Here is a 6,453-nt window from a genome sequence, read left to right as displayed (position 1 = left end):
TCCAGATTTACTCAACGGCCTGACTGTGCTTATAGGTGAACTCAGCACAGGGATGGTGGGAACCCCTCATAATGGGCACAGCGGGTGTACAGACCCGGTGAACTCATCACAGGGATGGTGGGAACTCCTCATAATGGGCACAGCGGGTGTACAGACCTAGGAACTCAGCACAGGGATGGTGGGAACTCCTCATAATGGGGCACAGCGGGTGTACAGACCCGGTGAACTCATCACAGGGATGGTGGGAACCCCTCATAATGGGCACAGCGGGTGTACAGACCTAGGAACTCAGCACAGGGATGGTGGGAACTCCTCATAATGGGCACAGCGGGTGTACAGACCCGGGAACTCAGCACAGGGATGGTGGGAACCCCTCATAATGGGCACAGCGGGTGTACAGACCTGGGAACTCAGCACAGGGATGGTGGGAACTCCTCATAATGGGCACAGCGGGTGTACAGACCTGGGAACTCAGCACAGGGATGGTGGGAACCCCTCATAATGGGCACATCGGGTGTACAGACCCGGGAACAGGGCACAGGGATGGTGGGAACCCCTCATAATGGGCACAGCGGGTGTACAGACCTGGGAACTCAGCACAGGGATGGTGGGAACCCCTCATAATGGGCACAGCGGGTGTACAGACCTGGGAACTCAGCACAGGGATGGTGGGAACCCTTCATAATGGGCACAGCGAGTGTACAGACCCGGGAACTTAGCACAGGGATGGTGGAAACCCCTCATAATGGGCACAGCGGGTGTACAGACCTGGGAACTCAGCACAGGGATGGTGGGAACCCCTCATAATGGGCACAGCGGGTGAACAGACCCGGGAACTCAGCACAGGGATGGTGGGAACCCCTCATAATGGGCACAGCGGGTGTACAGACCCGGGAACTCAGCACAGGGATGGTGGGAGCCCGTCATAATGGGCACAGCAGGTGTACAGACCCGGGAACTCAGCACAGGGATGGTGGGAACCCCTCATAATGGGCACAGCGGGTGTACAGACCTGGGAACTCAGCACAGGGATGGTGGGAACTTCTCATAATGGGCACAGCGGGTGTATAGACCTGGCAACTCATCATAATGATGGTGGGAACTCCTCATAATGGGCACAGCAGGCGTACATAAAAGTTTTGGTTGGAGTGACTCTTTCGTCCCCCTATGTTGGGGCAGCATGAAAGGTTTTGAGGAACGACATGCAGAAATGGAAGTTGGCACAGAATACAAGTTTTATTATAACATGTTATAAAAGGAACAGTCAGTCACACAGTAACAATAGATGAAGGGGTGTGGTAGAGATGGGGTTCGGGGGGAGCGCAGTGCCGCAGATCGCAGGAAAATGGGGTGCAGCTTAGCTCAGTTTTTGTTTGCTGAGGGCAATCATCTCTTCAATCCATTTCTGGATGCCGGCGGATAAATTTGCTCCGTGTTCCTGGATCTTGGCGCCCAGTTCCCTGTAGAGAAAAATAATGATTTGAATATAATTTCCGTACAGCCCGTGATGACATCATCTGCGCCCCTTGAAAATTTCAATTTAAAGTCCTAACAATTTCTCTTTCCTATTTCATGCCCCTTGAGAAGGAGCACAACACATAATACTATGGCCATCTAGTAAAAGGACATTCTCTGCCAACAAGGACAACTTTGCCACGATTTCCCTCCTGTTCCTTTAACTGCAATAAAATCCTGAAAGTGGATCCAACTCTCTAAAATAAAAAATTTCATAGTACAGACATGAGTAAACGACAGGGGAGACAACGACAGGGGGAGACAACGACAGGGGGAGACAACGACAGGGGGAGACAACGACAGGGGGAGACAACGACAGGGGGAGACAACGACAGGGGATGACAACGACAGGGGGAGACAACGACAGGGGGAGACAACGACAGGGGGAGACAACGACAGGGGATGACAACGACAGGGGAGACAACGTACTGAGTCTGAGCCGGGATCTCTGCGTTGGCGAACTTCTCCTGGAGGGTCTTGGAAAAGCCTTGGAAAAGCTCAGTTATTTGCTGAAATTGATCCGGTGCATCTCTCTTCACGACACCGGCTGGAAAGAAGAAGGGGTAAAAAATTAACAATGGGAAGAAAGAGAGAGGGAGATTGGAGAGTAGAGAGGTTGGGGTGGGGTGGAAGGAAGAGAGATGGGGGAGACATGAGAAAGGAGAAGAGAGAGAAGGAGGAGATGGGGGAGAGGGAGAAGAGAGAGGATAAGGAGGAGAGAGAGATGAAGGGGAGAGGGAGGAGAGAGAAGGAAGAGAGAGAGGGAGGAGATAGAATAGAAGGGGGAGAGTGAGAGGTGGAGGGGAGAAGATAGAGAGAAAGAGAGGTGAAGGAGAAGAGAGAGAGGTGAAGGGGGAGAGAAGGAGGAGAGAGAGGGGAGAGGTTAAAGTGAGAGAGGGAGAAGGAGGAGGAGGAGAAAGGGGAGATAGCGAAAAAGGAGAGGAAGGCGAAGGAGAGAGAGGGGAGAGGTTAAAGTGAGAGAGGGAGAAGGAGGAGGAGGAGAAAGGGGAGATAGCGAAAAAGGAGAGGAAGGCGAAGGAGAGAGAGGATAAGGAGGAGAGAGAGAGAGGAGAAAGGGGAGGAGGAGAGAGGGAGAGAGAGGGGAGAAAGAAAGGGGAGGAGGAGAGAGAGAGAGAGGTGAAGGGGAGAGGGAGGCAAGAGAAGGGGGAGAGGGAGGAAAGAGAGAGAGAGAGGAGGAGGAGGAGGAGAAGGAGAAGGAGGAGGAAAGAGAGAGAGAGGAGGAGGAGGAGAAGGAGAAGGAGGAGAAGGAGGAGGAAAGAGAGAGAGAGGAGGAGGAGGAGGAGGAGAAGGAGAAGGAGAAGAAGGAGGAGGAAAGAGAGAGAGAGGAGGAGGAGGAGGAGGAGGAGAAGGAGGAGAAGGAGGAGGAAAGAAAGAGAGAGAGAGGAGGAGGAGGAGGAGAAGGAAAGAGAGAGAGAGGAGGAGGAGGAGAAGGAAAGAAAGAGAGAGAGGAGGAGGAGGAGAAGGAAAGAGAGAGAGAGAGGAGGAGGAGGAGGAGAAGGAAAGAAAGAGAGAGAGAGGAGGAGGAGGAGAAGGAGGAGGAAAGAGAGAGAGAGAGGAGGAGGAGAAGGAGGAGGAAAGAAAGAGAGAGAGAGGAGGAGGAGGAGGAGGAGGAAAGAGAGAGAGAGGAGGAGAAGGAAAGAAAGAGAGAGAGGAGGAGGAGGAGGAGAAGGAAAGAAAGAGAGAGAGGAGGAGGAGGAGAAGGAAAGAGAGAGAGAGAGAGGAGGAGGAGGAGGAGGAGGAGGAGGAGGAGGAGAAGGAAAGAAAGAGAGAGAGAGAGAGGAGGAGGAGGAGGAGGAGGAGGAGAAGAAGGAAAGAAAGAGAGGAGGAGGAGGAGGAGGAGAAGGAAAGAAAGAGAGAGAGGAGGAGGAGGAAAGGAGGAGGAGGAGGAGGAGGAGGAGGAAAGGAGGAGGAAAGGAGGAGGAGGAGGAGGAGGAGGATAAAATGAGATGGTGAGTGTAGGGAGGGGGGTGAAGAACTGAGATAAAGGGGGGTCCATAGTGGAGAAACAGAAGAGACAGAGAGGGGAAGACTGTGTCTATATACTGTATTTATATATATAAAATATATTGTTGCTTTTTCAGTCTAGAGATCTGTTTTGGACGCGTTTCGGGGCTCTCTTCTCCTCCATCACACCTCATTGTTAATAGTGGAAGGTCCCGCTCCTCGCCATGACACCCCAATGTATCACAACATTACCCCCCTTAACCTGCAGATGGCGCTCAGGTCTCAAATCATGATCCAAAATAAAAGTCTTCTATGTTGTAAAGTATAGAAATGTTGTGGGAGGGCAGATCAGCGACCTATCGCTGAGAAGTTTAATGGCGCCATCAGCTGGTCATGTCAGGATCTCACACGGTGAGGATGACCAATCTTTATGCCAATCACAGTTCCAATACCAAACCAGCAATGGCAGCTCCCTCCTTGCCCTCCTGACAGGGCCTCTTTCTAATCCGTTACACACAGCGGTTTGTTCCCAGCCTGCCCCTGGTTTGGTCTTACCTTCCAGGCCACTGATGGCGATGACGAGGACGACGAGGGCCAAGACTTTCATGATGGCGGTTGTCAGCGCTGAGGTTCTGGAATCAGAGACAATGATATGATGAGTCCCCCTCAGGTATTTGTGCTCTAGAGTTACAAGCAGGTCTTTCCCCTTGTGGTGGATTTTTTACATTTTTATTTTTTTATTACAGAATGTGCAGCAGAAGGAGTGAGTCTCCTCAGCACCAACAGTGGCCTCACCGTGGCAGTCCACAAGGTGTGGTTATTTGGTCCCAGCCAATGAAACGCCACTTTAGGGGGCAGGATAGACCCGTGACATTTGTTACTGTATGTCATATTAGGAAATAACTGGGTGCTATGGGGGGCGTTTCTATACCTAACAAAAAATATATAATTTTATATTTACACATATGTGTGTAATATACAGTATATCCTAACAAAAAAAGAGTACAGATACATTTTCCTTCATTTTTACATAATATATATATCTATCTTCATTTCAATATATATTTCTTATCTCTTTAAAAAAAAATATTATATAGCCACAATTTTTATTGAAAAATGTTTGTTCCTTTTTAAAACAATTACTTATTATTTTTATATATATATTATTATTATATCTTGCATATATATATATATATATATATGTGTGTGTGTGTGTGTGTGTGTGTGTATATATATATCAATTTATTTATAGGTAAACAGTCAAAATGTATTGGTTTTTTTTCTGTCTAGCTCTATTTTTTTATTTTTTTTTACCGATATATAATTCTTTTAACTATGTACGTTATATGTGTGTGTATGTATATTATAATTTTTTTTATAAAAATTAAGGTTACACATTAAACAATTTTTAGTCTGTTTCTTGGAGCTTTTCTGTGTTTTTTTTTTTTGCTTAATTTTTTTATATTATTATTATAAAAAAAATATATATATATATATATATATATATATATATATATCTCTCATGGTTAAAAAATCATATATACACATAATTTACATATGTAAATAATAATATATATATACAAATAATATATAACGTACATAGTTAAATTATAACACAATTTCTTTTTATATGTAATAATAATCATAAATATATGAAACAATTAGATAGATAGATTATATCTATATAAATTGTGAATGATAACTAAAACACTCAAAAATAAATGTATGTATATGTGTATGTGTATGTATGTATGTATGTATGTATGTATGTATATATATATATATGTGTATATATATATATATATATATATATATATTAGTGTGTATTTTTTTTTTAGCTTTAACTTTTTATTATACTGAATATAATAAAAGGAATACAAAATATATATATTATGTAGAGACAGATAGATATACCTATTTAAATTGTGAATAATAACTAAAACACTATAAAACAAATGTAATAATAAAATTATCTCTATCTATCTATCTATCTATATATATATATATATATATATATATATATATGTATACTGTGAAAAATAATTATTAATTAATTAAAACACTCTAAAACAAATGTGTAATAATATATGAAAGAAAATATATATATATTTGTGAATAATAACTAAACACTCTAGAACAAATATATATTTAAAAAAAAAAAGAATGAATAATATATATAAAAATTTGGAATCGTAACTAAAATGCTCTAAAACAAATCTATAAATAATAATAATTATATACACACACAATCTTTAAAATATATATATAATGACTGACACAAACCAGTTGTAAATAGTCGCTTACCTTTCCCAATCTGGAGGTAGTTCTCAACTCTGAGCTGAAGGAGGTTGCAGCTTCGGTCCTATATATACAGAGATGGCCCCGCCCTCTTAACTTCCCATTGGTCGGAGGCTCCTGACAGTTTATTACCTGACTGATGTTTACAGGACTTTGCTCCTCCAATACAGGGCCTCTTTATCTCTCTGGGGTTTTGCTGATTTGGTGTTGTGTCACCTTGATATTACACGGCGTGTACTACACAGAGGACAGCCCCGGGGATTCTGAGAAAAGACAAAAACAAATACAATTTAAAGTGAAGAAATTTGGAGGGCTGTAGGAAGGGTTTTGGTTTCTTTCAATAAGAGTCTTTATTGCATGGAGAGTATTGTTAACAAATACAGCAGCATTAGGTCACATTCAACCGACAATACAATAAAGTTTTCTAAAAAAAAAAAAGAAGGAAGAAATGGACCCAATAAATACTTCTGAGCTTTGAAGACTCAGGGTGGGGGGCTTATTTAATAGATTCCAAGTGGTCCTGTCTTGGACCGGTACTTTTGAGCTTCATACAATAAATGCTCCATCGCTCGCTCACCGAGGGAACAAATAGCTCACTATTGTAGCAACTGCACCGCACCGCAACTTGTGTGTGCAATGAGTTACCTCTCAATGGTGTGGTCCATCCTTCACCCC

General features: G+C 43.7%; 1 long non-coding RNA gene across 1 annotated transcript; it reads right to left on the bottom strand.

Annotated features, from left to right (window-relative positions):
• Positions 1-1,216: 1,216 nt before the first annotated feature.
• LOC120921084 lies at positions 1,217-5,892 on the bottom strand. Its single transcript, XR_005744829.1, has 4 exons — positions 5,785-5,892; positions 4,036-4,112; positions 1,945-2,062; positions 1,217-1,460 (listed from the first exon to the last, which is right to left on the bottom strand). It is a non-coding gene; the product is annotated as an uncharacterized LOC120921084 (long non-coding RNA).
• Positions 5,893-6,453: the final 561 nt, after the last annotated feature.

The sequence above is a fragment of the Rana temporaria genome, chromosome 13, assembly GCF_905171775.1.
Source record: "Rana temporaria chromosome 13, aRanTem1.1, whole genome shotgun sequence".
In the NCBI taxonomy this organism is placed as follows: domain Eukaryota; kingdom Metazoa; phylum Chordata; class Amphibia; order Anura; family Ranidae; genus Rana; species Rana temporaria.
The sequence above is the reverse complement of the archived record's forward strand: the minus strand, read 5'-3'. Positions and strand labels throughout refer to the sequence as shown.